The sequence below is a fragment of the Amphiura filiformis genome, chromosome 8 (assembly GCF_039555335.1).
Source record: "Amphiura filiformis chromosome 8, Afil_fr2py, whole genome shotgun sequence".
Taxonomy (NCBI): Eukaryota; Metazoa; Echinodermata; class Ophiuroidea; order Amphilepidida; family Amphiuridae; genus Amphiura; species Amphiura filiformis.
Window position 1 is genome coordinate 64,683,870 of NC_092635.1, and position 17,644 is coordinate 64,701,513.

The 17,644-nt window shown below is 36.3% G+C and overlaps 1 protein-coding gene across 1 annotated transcript in view; it reads left to right on the top strand.

The window, feature by feature from the left end:
- LOC140159661 (hepatocyte growth factor-like protein) overlaps positions 1 to 17,644 on the top strand; it is a 52,608-nt gene that overhangs the window by 22,463 nt on the left and 12,501 nt on the right. The gene's annotated exons all lie outside the window — the stretch shown is intronic.

Consider the following 17,644-nt stretch of genomic DNA (forward strand, 5'->3'; position numbering starts at 1 on the left):
AAAAGCCATCAGAGTCGCTTCACTTACTGCATGATTCAATGAAAGAAATTGATTCTCGCAACAAATGTTAGGAGAATCATTACGAGAATCGATTCGGTGATTCTCGTCGAATCTGAGGCCCTGTGGCCAATTACAACTACTGCACTGGATATTTTATTTCAGCAGTCAGCACAGAAAACAGTTGTGGAGTTACAGTCAAAAATGAGGGAAACCAATATTTGATCAATAAATCAATAACTTGACTTGACTTGAGTTGCTGATTTTTCAGTGCAGTAGTTGTAGTCCTTGCCCCTATAATATACATATCTTACTTGTCACCAATGCGCTATAATTTTTGAGAAAAATGTAAAAATAGGCACAAAATTGGGCACGGATATAGTACCCCCTTAAGTATCTGCTAGCCTATTCATCATGTGATGCATTCAAAACCAGTAGTAACTAGTACTACATTTCAAACAAAGCAGTTGCTGCTGCTTACTCCAATAGTACTTTCAATATAGATTATCAGCACAATTTGCTGAGCAATGAAGTTTACAAGAAACTGAATGAATTCGAATTTAAATAAGACTAAAATCATCAGAAGATAAATGTCTGGCTTTAAGTGGTGACATCAGTACATTAAAGTCAGGCTTTCACTTTACTTATGGTACATTTAGAATCAGGTACATGAACCATGAAAGTACATACCTAAGCCATAAATACAATTAGTTATTTGTTGATGATCACACAGTTGAAAAGAGTAATGTGTTAACCATGATTGTCATAACCTGGCCTCTATATTCACAATCTTAAGATCAGGCTGCACTCATGGATGAATTGAAGTAATTCTGATTTTCAATAAACAGCATCACTTTTTAGACGTCCATACATAAAAAGGCACATAATATCGAATGAATGCTTCGCCCGTTGTGTTTTACCATGTACACCGCTCTGTTAGAACTTACACATAATAAGTTTAATAACGTCCCATGATGGTATAGAGCTGATGTTCTACGCTGATGATACACAACTGTTACATGATCTTCAATCAGTCAGAGACTTCAACTGCCATCTCCAATCTGGAACACTGCATCCATGATGTGAAAAACTGGATGTGTGCAGACAATTAGATGAAACTGAATAGAAGCAAGACCGAATTCCTGCATATTATTTCCAAGTTCTTACGTAAAAGTAATACCATTCCACGTCTTCATATTCCCTCGGAATCTGTTCATGCAGTTTCTTCAGCACAGAACCTTAGTGATTAGTGTGACCATTGATAAACACCTTAGTATATATCCGCTCATGTGCATAAAATCTGCAAAGCATCTAACCGCTCACGCTAAATTGGTCAAGTTCGAAAGTACCTCGATCATGCATGCACTGAGAAACTCTTACATGCCTTCGTGAGTTCACTCTTAGACAGCTGCTGCAATAGCATAATTCTTTATGGACTACCGCATTATGAAATCGGTAACTACAGGAAGTGCTGAACACTGCAGCTAGGATGGTACCTCGTGTGAGAAAGTATGAACATATAACACTGGTTCTGCAACAGCTTCTTTGGTTACCAGTACGGAAGCGTATTATTATAAATAAGATCTTGCTAATAACTTACAAATCACTATGGGTTTGCACCGGACTATATCTCTTAGTTGATTGTGGAATACAAGCCCACTCGCACGCTCAGGTCCGGTGCCAAATACTTACTCCAGTGAAGACATTTAAATTGTATGGAAGCTGGTATTTCGCTGCAACAGCACTAATGCTATGGAATGAACTGCCTTTACAAATCAAATGTTCTATGTCAGTGACTAGTTTTAAAGCATCTTTAAATTAAAAACATACTTGTTTTCATTTTAATTATAAATGTGTTTCAGTGTTTTTACCTGCTACATGTATGTATTGCCTATTGAACTGTGCTGTTTTATATGATTGTTTTACTTGCTGAGTTGTTGTATCACTAATTGGGACCTTTTCATGTTATGCTTTTTATTACTCATGTACCGGAATGTTATGCGAGGCCCACTGACTGGCTCCCTGGAATCATGTTAGTGGGTCCTAAGCTTCCCCTGATGCTACTGATTGTGTGTGCTTGAGAGAGGTCTCACTTTGTGCAATGTTTTAATATTTAAAGAATGTATTATGTGTTACTTTGTATGTGAGGTACACCGACTGTCCCATCATCAGTGCTCAGTCGGTGGGCTTTTCATACATGATCATATTTTTTACTGCCATTTATAAGAAATATTTCCTTATAAATGTCTTAATTGCTATATTGTGTATTAATTTACTCGATTTGGTCCTGCGCCATGAGTTGGGATACCTAATTTGACGTTGGAATAACACTTTTCCAGTGATGATTATGTCATATTTTCCATAATACTAGTTATACAATAATAAAGTTTGTGTCATTTTAAAGAGTAATCTATGCTCTTTCCATCGCAATAAATAAATGCTTAGGAAAACAAGCCTCATCAAGTAAGATGTTAAGTCATTGTAATGTTCAAAATTTCCCATGTGTTACCGAAAGGGGTCCCAACTTATGACACATGACCATTTATTAATTTTGAAATTATTGTTTGATGAATGGGGCTATCGAGGTGCACTGTTCCTGCTTTCTTGGAGTTGTGATAGTGCCCGGTGATAGTGGGCCTCTCATTTCATGATTGTTGGACTCACACAATTACTTCCTAGCAGCTATGTTGGGAAATGGTTGTGTGAACTCAGAATTGTTTCTGCTCTGTGCTGAAGTTATGTTTTTTATTTGTTTCTCACATTTTGTAATTGTTGTTGCACTTATCTATTGATTGTTATTATTTGTACACATGTTGTGTGGGATGCATGGGTGTAGCTCACAGGAGCCATATCTGTGCATCTACACTGTAGAACTCATGGTATGGTGTTTGGGGGTACGTATGCGCGGTTGTATACTGTCGTCTCCCAGCCCTTTGTTTGGATCAATGATCACCACTCTGTTATGATCATTGATATGATTGTATGTTTTGTGTATAATTGATCTGGTTTGAATGACTTTGTAATGCTTATTTATTATTAATATGAACAAGGCCATAAGACAACTGCATTCATCATTTGCAATTTCATATTATTAGATGTCAAATTCATGTAAGTTTTGACATCAAATTTGTCTTGGGGTGTTTTATATTAAAATTATAATTTGGTCATATCCTTACTATGTCAAATGAATGGAGAATATCTGTAACAATTTCTGCATGTACATGTAAATTTATACCTGCATATCACAAAAAACAGCATTTTGAGAAAATTACATTTGGAAATTTTCCCATTGATGTAGATTCACTGGAAATCACTAAAATCAATGTCAATCCAACATTGACCGAACTCTTAGTACAAAAAAAAAGTTTTTCTCCTGACCACACACGCATAGCTTTTAAAATGAGATTTAGCACAATGCGCCAGTGCATTTTTTTTTAATGATAAAATCATTGAAGTTTCCAAGAAAAATAACATTTTGGGCACAAAACAATTTCCAATCATTTCAGACAAAATGTCAAAATAAATACTCCAAAAACTGTATCAGAATATCGCTCTGAATATCGATCTATTGAAAGAGCATACAAGTCTTGGCTCTGTGATCGAAATAGCGGAGAATCAACTCTACTTATAATAGATCTCCGCCTTTGTATAACACCATCAATTTTTTACTGCTCGATTGATATTGGTAGAGGAAAGATCACCTTTTCACTCATTTTTATGTCATGCCGACTGCCGAGTAAATATTAGGGTTTCCTCAACACATAAAAGTCAACTTTTGTACTCCTACATCGGTAATGTTTTAATATAGAATAAAATAACAGTAAATTAGTGTCGCACATCAACATTTGGGGTGCTTAATTTTGCACCATTGACATTACATTGTCACATTGTGTGAACTTTGCAAGTTCTTAAGGGTTTGAATTATTAAATGTTTGAATTATTTAGCAGATGTGTAGTTTTAGGTCAGGGTTAGGGTTTAGTGAGCATAGGTTTGGGGTTTAGGAGTGACAGTTACCAACTACGAATTTTTAAGTTGAAAATGCATGTTTAAATTTTATCATGGAAAATTATATAATGTAGACATGTATTGCCCGGGTATATTGTATAGGCCTATAGTACAACGACGGCCATCAAGGTTGTGCATACACCATTTCCGGTATAAGTGGATCGAGTCCACTTGTAAACGCGTTCTCACTATGCTGTTTGATACCACGTCCTAGGTACGAGACTACCTCAATGAGGTGGCCTCGATGCTACATCCTGGATGTAGGATCGAAACCACTTATTTTGCGTTCTCACTATGCTTGGAAGTGGACTCGATGTAGGATCGAGTCCACGTCGTGGTATCAAACAGGCATAGTGAGAACGCACCCTTAGAATAGGCAAACTACATTTTTGTAGAAAGGCATGTGTTCTGCTTCTTGCTAAACAAAAAGCCCTAAAACAGGATTGCAAAAAAAAAAAAAAAATCACAAAGGATAGCTTTTTAGCCAAAAGGTCAAGACAAACTTTTTTTGGCCTAATACAGATGTAATGTGTGGGCCAACATTATTAATCCATCCATTGACCCGAGTTGATCCAACCGTTAGCCAACGTTGACCCAACCATTAGCAAAGCAGCTCAATGAGACAAAAATCTTTTTTTTAAATGAGTTATTAGTGTATACTATGCTTACATTTATTCTCTATTTTACAACGAAGACAAATTGATTACCGTACCTTAATTTTACACAAGTCATTGAGCTAATGGGGTGTTTATAGTTGAAGAAGTGTTTTTAAGATATATTTTAATGACTATTAACCACCCAAGTCCATCTTTTTAGGGATATTGATCAAAGTTTCTGTAAATATTGGTAACATTTACTATAAATGTTGATTTGTTTTCTTAAAAAGTAATATAAAATAGAATTCTCATTTTAAGGTTGGCACAACAACGTTAGTATGCCGACTGTCATTTTAAGATTGGCTGGCTACATTGACTTGATGTAATAGGCATACTGACCATCATCTAAGGTTGGCACAACAACGTTGGCATGCGACTGTCATGTTAAGATTGGCTGACTATGTTGGCATACCGACCATATTATAAGGTTAGCATAACAACATTGACCCAACGTTGGCCAGATGTTCCCACCCTAACCATTATTTAAGGTTGGCCTGTCAACGTTGGTTTAACATAGGCTTGGCATCGGCTTACCGACTGTGACCATACCGACCATTGTCAACGCGTTGGGCCAATGTTGTCTTGATATCAAACTTGAATTGATGCTGACCGTCAGTGGCGTAGTGTACGGGCACAAGCTGTGTCTTGGCAATTTTCCTATGGGATTTTCTAAATTTTGCAATCGATGCGGGGGGCACTTGCCCTATGACCTTCATCACTGCTGACCGTCATTTTAAGGATAGCTGCTTGGCGTTAACATACCGACCATAATGTAAGGTTGGAATAACAACGTTGACCCAATGTTAGGCTGGCGTTCCCATTGCAACCATAATTTAACAATGGTCTAACATTGTCTTGCTGTCAGCTTACCGACCGTGACCATGCTGAACATTGTTAACGTTGTCTTGCTATCTTGGGAGTTGCCTATTGTTCCTGAATTGTAGATAATCTCTTTGACAAGGGAGTTCCGTCGGAGGGGGGGGGGCACTCAACTTTAGAAGTGACGGTGATGTCCGGATAGGTTTTAGAAAAAAAAGGGTCTTTCGGTGAGAGCCTAGACACCGAAAAAGTGGGTGGGGTCTTTCATTGGGAAGGTCCCAAAAATGGGAGTCTTTCCATGAGACTGGAAATTTGTGATAAATATGACCAAAACAGGAGGTTAATCAGTGAGACTAGGATAAACTTTGGGACATGATTCATGTATATAAAATTATATACAAAATTTTCAAAAATTCATCAAAATTTGAAAAAGTTGCTGGGACAGCATTCAAACTTTGACTTACTTGTGTGAAAAAAAAAATATTTCGGGGTGAAAACAGTCAAAATTATTGATTACCTGGTACTTAAATGTTTCTAGGGTAAAATGTCACATATTTTCAGATTTTGGCACTTAGATCCCCTTATTTTCACTGATTTTGAGAAAAAAAATCATTTTTGGTCTAATTTTGGCCGAAAATTGCCGATTTAGGGTGAGAAAAATGTTCACATGCTAATTTCCTGTGAGTGTATGAACATGAAAACTACTGAGTGCCTAATTGTTTATGCTAATTATGTGACAAGGGCACATTTGTGATATTCAAATCATTAAATGGAATAAATCAATTTCTTTATTTTTGTAACAGGGTTAGAAAGTTGGGGGTCAGGGTGACCATTGATTTGAGAAAAAATGCAATTTTCACCTAATTTTGAGCTTGAAAAAGCCATAACTCAATGGTATGAGCTATTGAAATGCTTTTTGTGTCTTTTTGTTCAGTATTTCAATAGTTAAATAGTGGTATAAAACTTGACTCGGTTAAATGTACTGACAAAAATAAATTAAGTAATATGTTACTACCCCTAACATTTCAAGTGGTGTGAACAAAATAAAAGGCCTTACATAAAAAAAAATAAGCCCTTCAAAACTGTGAGGTTTAAAGCTAAACAAATATAAACTTGCTATAGCCAAGACCTCCTCTAGAGCAAGTTTATATTTGTTTAGCCCTGAGAGTCCCAGTTTTGAAGGACTTATTATTTTTGCGACAAGTTTCGCTCAAATTTGAGGACTTCGGGCAGAAATATGCCTGTACAGTGCTATGGGGAAAATTTTCAAGTTGATAATTATGCATTTTTTTAATGTCAGATTCAGTTTCTACACAAAATTTCACCCTTTAAAATGTTCCTTTAAGAAGGATATCTTTCACTTCAAGTTCCCACCATTCTGACCACCAAACGTAAGTCAAAAGCTTGAACGCTGTCCTAGATCAGCGACAATTTCATTCATGTTATGTTTGTGTTTGTTATTGTTATATGTGACATGGTTATCTGCAGGCCATTGTGTTGTTTTTGTCCTCGTTATATGTCACGATTGCAGGCGAACCACAGAGTTACCTATTGTTCTTGAATTGTAGGTAATCTCTTCGACAAGGGAGTTCTGGGGTCCGTCGGACTAGAGCTGGAACTGGACCTTGCACCCAACATAGATATGCAATTGAGACTAAATGGGCAATTGAGACTAAATGGGCAATTTAAACTAATTGACACGAATTGAAGTGAAGTGAAACGAAATCGAAGCGCATTGAATTGAAATGAAACATGAGTTGAACTGAATTGATAATGAACATGGCGAATGGAACTACCCAATTTATTCCATTACAATGTAAGTACATGTAATTTTAAATTACAATGATGTACCAAAGCATCATCTCAGGTAGGCAAACAAATAGACAAATAATTAGCAAAGCACAGTCAATCATAGGTCTACCATGTATAGCCAAAAATACCCAAGTAAGGCCTCAGTAAATATTTATTATTAACATATTGATAATTTGAATTTCGTAATTTTTACATGGGACAGTTACCAAACACATAATGAATATGAAAAATTAAACGTAAACTAGCTTTTTGATTGCATAACAATAATATTTAAGTAGATTTTAATTACAGTATCACGATATAGCCAAGTCAAGGATAGTAAAATAGCTAAAGATGATTAAGCATAGGCCTACCCAAGCAATCTTGTAATTCTTACATTCATGAAACATTAACCAAAAACCTAATAATCAACATGGACAATGAAACAATATAAGTACATGTAAATATTAATAACAATGATATACCAAAGCGTCGCCAAAAGAATCAGGTTGGCCTAAACAAATTCAAGGAAAGGAAAATAGGCCTATATAGCAAAGCACAGTCACTCATAGGACTATCCATACATAGCTAAAAATACGCAAGTGAAGCCCCGTTATGAGTAACATTGATCATTTGCCTCTCGTAATTCTTACATGGGATAGTTACCAAAAACCTATTCATGAATATAGATAATTAAGCGTAAACTAGTTTTTTAGGATAGTAAATGTCGAAGATGATTAAGTATAGGCGTACCAAGCAATACACAATAACCCCGTTAATATACATTATTATAATTCTAATGCATCTTGTGATTCTTTCATGCTTACACCAATGGATATGTAATACCAGATTTAATTAACTAAAATGCGTAGTTATATTTTCTGTACAAATTTATTGTTTATTATCAGATGTACATCATGATGTGTTTTCAAATATTAATTGTATCTCATGTATTTGATCTAATTTGTTGTACCAGCAATTAAAAAAATAAATTCTCATCCAGAACGTCTCTTTTGCCTCTTGTGAGATTATCTTAAGTGTGAGTACATCGTGATACAGGGAAAACAACGTCACTAAGTTTATTAAAGTTACGGGGGAAGAATCCGTTGTTTCAAATCAATGTATACGGCATGATAGAAAACAATCCATGCACATGCTCGACCTCGTTTTGTAACAAGTCAATCGGGACTTTGATAAATACAAATGGCGTTATTGAAGAATTCAAGCCGGGAATTCAAGCACCCTGGAAGTAGATTTGATTAGCAACACGAATAACATTAGGATTCATAACGTACTATCTGCTACTGTGTATTATACATGTGTTTCGCTTGACAAAGTTGACCCTAGATTGAAAATATCGGCCGAGTTCTTTTACAGTGCACCAAATTCGATTTTACTCAATTATCATTGATTCAGAGCTTATGCAACAATATTTCACATCTGCAGAAAGGTAAAAGACATTATCGCCGTTCATATTTCAAGAATTGCTTACTAATTTACCGAACGCATGTAAATAAGGCACATTGCATAAATTAGTTAATTGAGATATTTACAGTTTCATAATTATAAAGCAGTAAGTGTGGATTAAAATGATACCTTTGGGATATGTTATGTAGTTACAAAGTTATTATCAGTCAAAGGTCATGGAACTTGAATACAAAATACAGACAAACAAGCCTTTAAAGTTGCAGCATATGTAGAAAACAAAAAGACATTCTCTGTTTTGAACATGTTAACGTGGATTTCAGAAGATAAAATATGATTTGAAAGAGATATCAAGGTATTTTCGGCCAAAAAAATGAATTTTTGAACACCTTAATGACGATTTATGGAAGTACAGTAAATTTTACATTTGCCAACATCAGCCTCAAGCACTGGTGTTCAGACACACAGTATCTTCGACTGGAATAACAATGTTAAACTTTTTCTTCAAAAAAAAAAAAAGATCAATGAACATAAATAATTATTATAGAATTTACGTTCTGTATTGGGAGTTAAAACCGAATTTGAAATGTGACTTTGAGAATAAATCAAAACTCAGGCCTAATTATGAAATTATTTTAAAACAAATGCAAGTACAACAATAATGTGAACAACACGGTTCTATTTATTGTCTATGGGGTCTGTAGATTGGTTCCGTATGATATAAAACAATGTTTAATAAGCGTACAACCGACCCTGGGTAATGCTAAAATCTACATTCGTACTTGACAACAAAATTGAATATCTAATATCTAGCGTTCTGTCTAAAACTAGTGTTCTAAAAAAAAAAAAAAAGTGACAATTAACGGTTAGACCTTTTCTTGAGTCTTGACTCTTCGTGCAGTCCGTTAAAGTAAGAATTTTACAGAATCGTAAGCGTATAGTTAACGACACAAATCTGAATCTCTTTTGTAGAGCCAAATTACTTCAAAACCAGTAGCTCAAAGTATATGTTGGACAATTTAAATTGCTTCATCATAAAGTAGTCCGATATTTCGAATTTCCTACTGTACATCAGTTATTATATTAAACAGTTAAGCGTTATAAACAATTCCTAGTTTTTATAGTGTTCTATTTATTATATACGTAAATTTGTTAAAAGTTACATTTATTGTTACAATTGTTGTATTCTTGTAGTTATAATTTTCTACTTTTCACGTATTATAGATATATCGTCAATATTTTTGCCGTTATATAGTATTAAAAGTTTCATTGTTTGTGTTTATTAAACTTATACCAATTAGCCTAAGCGCCATTTAGCACTTTTTATTCAATTACATTACTTCTTTGAAAATGCCTAAGCGCTCTAATAAAGCACGTGCCAAATTGGCATTTCACAAGAAATTACAGGATGATAATAATCATGATAATCCAAAAAGTAAAATCAAATGCATCAAATCTGTGAGCTCAATTGACAAAAAGCCGGATGTAATGAAGCCTACTGGTGACATTAGATTAACACGTGCCAAATTGGCATTTCACAAGAAATTACAGGATGATAATAATCATGATAATCCAGAAAGTAAAATCAAATGCATCAAATCTGTGAGCTCAATTGACAAAAAGCCGGATGTAATGAAGCCTACTAGTGACATTAGATTAACACGTGCCAAATTGGCATTTCACAAGAAATTACAGGATGATAATAATCATGATAATCCAGAAAGTAAAATCAAATGCAGCAAATCTGTGAGCTCAATTGACAAAAAGCCGGATGTAACGAAGCCTACTGGTGGCATTAGATTAACCTATACAAACAGAGTTTTGGCAAATTTTCATCAAGGAGATGTCCAATTCAGTGAAGAGTCAAGAGCTGTACAATGTTCATGTAATGCATTAGTAATGTTATGCTACATGCCGATTATTTCCCACAAATTGACATCCGATGATTTAGACCAAATTTTGATATATGGTGATGAATTGTACAAGATAACATCTCGGGAACTAAATGCAAATGGCCACCTCGATCGTAACAAGTATCTAGATAGTGAACAATTGCCGACGATTTGTAACTTTGGCAATTCATCTTTTCCGATTCGATATCTGATTCAAAGATGTGGAAGATTAGGACGCTACTCCAGACAGTGCGTTAGGACCACTTGATGTTGAATTACAAGGCGCATTCCGTGTATCAAATTTTAACATTTTGATATTTGAACCTTACATGATGGCGATTTATAAGGACATTACATCAGGACAATATGTATTTTTTGATTCTCATTCTCGAGATGAATTCGGTTTTCCAACATCAGAAGGAACTGCTGTGGCATTGTATTTTGAAAACTTTGAAAACCTTCACCAATTCCTGGATTTATTGGCTGAGAAATTGAATCTAAGATACAAAACGTTTGTCATTCAACCACTATCCATAGAAATCGATATTTCTGTGACTGAAACCGACATTAGGACTACCAAGACTGTTAAAGGTGGCGTTGAAAATGAACCAGGATGTTCGACATGGACTGAACAAAATATGAAACCATGTACAAGTAGCCACGATAGTTCCAGTTTGCCAAAACCAAGAAAAAAACTAACGAAACATCAAAAATGGTTACAAAATCAACCAATAGAAGTGCAAAATGAAATTCGTGCAAAAAAAGGAAAAGATCAAAGGAGCAGTACTCTTCACCTGAATGGCGAAAGAAAAGCGACAAAAAGCACGACTCAATCTCGACTTCAGTATGAAGACCCTGAAAAGGCTGACATAAAAGCGACAACAAGCACGACTTCAGTCTCGACTTCAGTATGAAGACCCTGAAAAGGCCAACATAAAAGCGACAACAAGCACGACTTCAGTATGAAGACCCTGAAAAGGCTGACATAAAAGCGACAACAAGCACGACTTCAGTCTCGACTTCAGTATGAAGACCCTGAAAAGGCCAACATAAAGCGACAACAAGCACGACTTCAGTATGAAGACCCTGAAAAGGCTGACATAAAAGCGACAACAAGCACGACTTCAGTCTCGACTTCAGTATGAAGACCCTGAAAAGGCTGACATAAAAAGCGACAACAAGCACGACTTCACTCTCGACTTCAGTATGAAGACCCTGAAAAGGCCAATATAAAGCGACAACAAGCACGACTTCAGTATGAAGACCCTGAAAAGGCCAACATAAAGCGACAACGTGTTCAGTCTAATAGATTAAAGAAGTCATCAGATATCGATACTGTTATTGCAAATTTCAAAAGATCGTGCAAAGAAGACCAACAACTGATATACATATGTCAAATATGCCAGCGAGTCCTTTTCAAGCAACAGGTTAGAACATTATATCGAGACAAATATAATGAACGCATCCTACTCAAGAGTATACCAGCAAGTGTTGCATTTGCAGAATTACCTCTTACAACAGATAATGATAAGCAAAACAAATGGATTTGTGAAGCCTGTCATAGAAATATGTTATCAAATTCTGTTCCTAGATTAGCAACAGTAAATAAGCTTAGCTTACATGAGCAGCCACCTGAACTGTCTCAGTTAAATATGCTGGAAAGACATCTCATTTCGCCTGCCATACTATTCATGAAGATGATTTCACTTATAAAGGGTGCTCAAAAAGGAATCAATGGACAAGTTGTATGCGTCAAAGCTAATGTCGATAACACTGCTCGATGTTTACCAAGACTGCCAACAGAACAAAGTCTAATCAGAGTGAAACTGAAAAAGAAATTAGAATATAAAGGACATCACATGTGTCAGGACGTAAATCCAACCAAAGTAAGGCAAGCTCTTGTCTGGTTAAAACAAAACAATCCAGAGTATGAAAGTATTGATATAAATTTCGACGAGTTTGACACTATGTTAGAGCGATCAGTTACTTCGTAATGAAAAACATCAGGCACAAAAGCGATGCGTTGGAAGAAACAATGTCGGAATCAAGTCTCCACACTAATGCTTCTGATGAACCTTACCATGAAACCTCGAAGAGCGATGATGTGTCATTCATACAAAGTACCGACAATGACGGAAGTTCTAGTGAATATTACGATGACCACGTTATTAATGAGAACAGTGATCATGACTTCCATGATGATGATGATCTGGCCATTAGATTAACCTATGCAAACAGAATTTTGGCAAATTTTCATCAAGGAGATGTCCAATTCAGCGAAGAATCAAGAGCTGTACAATGTTCGTGTAATGCATTGGTAATGTTATGCTATATACCGAGTATTTCCACAAATTGACATCCGATGATTTAGACCAAATTTTGATATATGGCGATGAATTGTACAAGACAACATCTCAGGAACTAAATGCAAATGGCCAACTCGATCGTAGCAAGTATCTAGATAGTGAACAATTGCCGACGACTTGTACCTTTGGCAATTCATCTTTCCCGATTCGATATCTGATTCAAAGATGTGGAAGATTAGGCGCTACTCCAGATAGTGCGTTAAGACCACTTGATGTTGAATTACAGGGCGCATTCCATGTATCAAATTTTAACATTTTGATATTTGAACCTTACATGATGGCGATTTATAAGGACATTACATCAGGACAATATGTATTTTTTTTTTTTTTTTCACGAGATGAATTCGGTTTTCCAACTTCAGAAGGAACTGCAGTTGCATTGTATTTTGAAAACTTTGAAAACCTTCACGACTATCTGCTTCTCTTGTCTGAGGAATTGCATCTAAGATACAAAACGTTTGTCATTCAACCACTAGCCATAGAAGTCGATACATATATATCTGTGAGTGAAACAAACATTAGGTCTACGATGTCAACCAAAATGAATCAGAATGTTCCAGTCATCTGGCCAGTGACAATATGAGTAATGTTGAAGATCAACACAAAGATGATATTGCAAATAAAGATAGCCAAGCTACTAAAGACAATTCTGATATAGATCCTATGATAGATGAGCCTTCCGAATATAACCCTCCAGATGCATCAGAAAATAATGCGGAAACTGACTATGTTACAAATACCTCAGCACCACTTTTTTCGTTTCTACATCCAGTAGATTTTGCTCAATATGTTGCAGACAAACATGATGAATCAATAATGTGTCTTGCTCCTGGCGAAGGAAATATACCTGAAAAGGTTTTGGAAATGGAATCAAAGAGTTTTCCAACTGAATTTCCTGATGGCAAAAATACCTACATGGAAAAAGAGAGAAAAGATATCACCTTCACGATACTTTAATGCTCGCTTATTTTCAATGGACAACAGATTTGTCAGGAATCCGGAATATATATTTTTTGCTTTGTATGCAACAGAGGTTCACCAAATTCACTCCGGTATTTCTATCGCAATTAGAGTAGGTAATACTAAGACAGCAGGAGGTAGAAAGATAACTGCATCTATGTTGCGTGACAAGGAACAAGTAAAAAACCTAATCAAAAGGGACGAAGGATATAGATTCCTGACACAAATAAGAGGAACACCTGCTTATTGGGAAAGATCAAAGCGAGATCTGTTTGCAATGATACGTCAATTAGGAATCCCAACATTTTTCATGTCATTTAGTGCTGCAGACAGGCGCTGGATCGAAATAACCAATGGTATCCTAATATCACAAGGCAAACCACCAATGACTGAAGAGCAACATAAGAACATGACATGGGAAGATCACTGTACTATCATCATGTCTAATCCTGCAGCAGCAGCCAGAATGTTTGAAAGAAGAGTGCACACTTTAATTAAAGATGTAATGTGCTCATCAGCTAACCCAATTGGTAAAGTTGAGGACTATTACTACAGGACAGAGTTCCAACAAAGAGGTTGGCCACACATTCACATGATGGTATGGGTTAAAGATGCACGAAGTTTGATGAAGATTCTGATGAAGATATTACAGAGTTTGTTGACAAGTATATATCTTGTGAACTGCCCCCTGAGACTGATGAAGAATTACATGAACTAGTGACCAATGTACAACTACACAGTAAAAGTCATTCTAAATCATGTCGGAAAACTGGAAAAGTATGTCGGTTTAATTTTCCAAAACCACCATCCAACAGAACATTTATCTCCAGACCAGTTGAAGGGATAGAAGGAAATGAAGAAGATCTCGAATATCAAGAAGCTCTTGAACATAGAAAAGAAGATGAGACAAAGGCAAAGGAAACTTTAAAGAAGATTTGGGAACTTGTCGAAGGTAACACTGACATGAGATTTTGAACAAATACTCCGTACCGCTAAGTTACACAATCTGAATTTGAAGAGTACTTAGCATTGGTTACAAGAAAAACACAATAAACCTGAAACGACGTATCCAAGATCAATGGATCAACAATTACAACCCACACTTGATTCGATGCTGGAATGGAAATATGGACATACAGTTCGTGTTAGATCCATTTGGTGCCGCCATGTACATGCTTTCCTACATTACCAAATCTGAAAGAGAAATGGGTGATTTGTTAAGAAATGCACAGAGAGAAGCAAGGAATTGGGAAATGATGATGCTGTTTCATAATTGAGAAAACTTGGAAGTGTTTATTTGCAACATAGAGAAATCAGTGTCATGGGCGCCATCTACCTAATCTGTAGCATGCCTCTCTGAAATAGTACCAGAAAGGTCATCTTTGTTCAAACTGATTTGGACGGACACAAAATATCATTGCCATTGAAAGAGGTACAAGCAAACGCTGGGAAATCTGAACAAGTTTGGAAAACATCCCAAATTGAAAAGTATATAGGTAGACCAAGAACCTCAAAGTATAATAACATGTGCATGGCTAAATTTTTCTCCAGTCATTATCAAGTATCAGGCAAATCAGATAATATCAATGCCAGTCCAGATGAATTAATTGATGACGAAACAGACAATGAAGAAGATAACGAAACAGATGCTGGAGATATTGAGCAAACTGAACCGAGAATAAACAAGATATGCGTAATGACGAAACAAACAATGAAGCAGATAATGAAACAGATGTTGAGCAAACTGAATCAGAGAATGAACAAGATGTAGGTGATGAAGCAAGTAATGAGAAACAAGCAAAATCTTGCCAGCGAAATAAACCAATCGAACTGCAAAATTGCTCCATCAAGATGAAAGAAGCATTACAAGAGGAAAGCCAGCTGTTATTCGTTACCCAAGAGTATCAGTTAAGAAAGATAGTGGCGTTATCATATGAACATGCTACGCTTATATTTGCCACACAGAAATGAACAAATCAAGCCAAATGCCTTTACCAAATATGAAGATTATCATATGAAGGGTAATGTGAATATCAATGGCAAAAGAGCACAAGTCAAAGATATAGTTAAAGAAAATATGCAAGAGTTTGAACCAGCAACTGACCAACTAGATGAAGCATGGGATGCGATTCAACATGTTGCAGACCTTCAAGATGCATGGGCAGCAATCAATCCACAAGGTGAACAACAACGTCTGGATGACCAATTAGACCGCAATTTAGTTCAAGATTCAGATGATGAATTTGCCGAAATTGAAGTTCCTGAACTGCAGTCACGACAAAATATACATCAGGCAGATCAACCTAGATGTGCGATTGAAACATGCGATCCTGAAATAACCGAAGAACAAGCACAACACATGATGCGCCAACTGAACGAAAAGCAACGTCAGGTATTTAATCATGTTTCAAAATGGTGTGACGATAAAGTAAGAGATCAGAGTGTCGACCCATTTCAAATGTTTGTTACTGGAGGTGCAGGAACCGGAAAGTCGCATGTTATCAAATGCATTCAGTACTATGCAAAAAAAGTATTTGCACGCATGACAGAATCCGCCGAAGATATGACAGTCTTGTCACTTGCTCACCTTGGAACAGCTGCATTCAATATTTGTGGTCAAACAATCTGCTCCGGATTAAAAATTAATCCTAAATCTCAAAAGAATACAAACCACTTGGTGAAGAATCACTAAACACTTTACGAGTCAAATATCGGCATTTGCAATTAGTAATTATAGACGAAATTTCAATGGTTAGTACAACTCAGCTGACATATATATTCGGACGGTTGCAGCAGATTAAAGGAACATATACTGACTTTGGCAATGTGTCAATCCTAGCAGTGGGAGATTTCTATCAATTGCCACCAATTAGCCCACCTACACCATTATGCTTTCCATGAGCGAAATTTTGAAAGATATATGGAACCCACTCTTTCAAATAGTTGAGCTCAAAGAAATCATGCGCCAAAAAGATGATGCTATCTTTGCTCAAATGCTTAATCGGCTACGTGAGCGGAAAAAGAAACAACCACTGCAAAAGACAGACAAAGAATTGCTCGAATCACGAAGAGTTGAGGAAAATAATCTAACAACGCCTCCTGATGCATTGCATTTGTTTTACCTTAACAAAGATGTCGATAGCCACAATGAAAGAAAACTTGCGTCACTGAACACTGAAATGTTCACCATTAAAGCTAATAGCGTTGACCAAAGAGGTGGACGAATTATCCAAGTGCATGAAAGCCACATAGAACAACACGTGCAGATGATACTTCTTTAGCATCTTACCTGAAATTCGCAGTAGAAGCACGAGTTATGCTCATAGCAAATGTAGATGTTTCAGATGGACCATGTAACGGAGTTCCTGGCATAGTGAAAGGAATCGAGTTCTGCAATTCTCAAAATATGCCAATTGTTGTATATGTCAAATTTGACAGTGATCGAGTTGGAGCAAAAACACGAACTACCCAGTTTATTCCACCACACTATGCAGGATGTATACCAATAAAGCCACGTAAAGAATCGTTCCAGGTCAAAGGTAGAACATTCACTACGACAAGAGAACAGATGCCATTGAAACTTGCATGGGCTGTTACTGTTCATAAAGTGCAGGGCCAAGCGACAGATCAGGCAGTGATTTCTATGAAAGGTCTAAGAAAATCGATGGCTTACGTGGCACTCAGTCGAGTCACTCATCTTGAAGGAATGTATTTGATGGATTATGATGAATC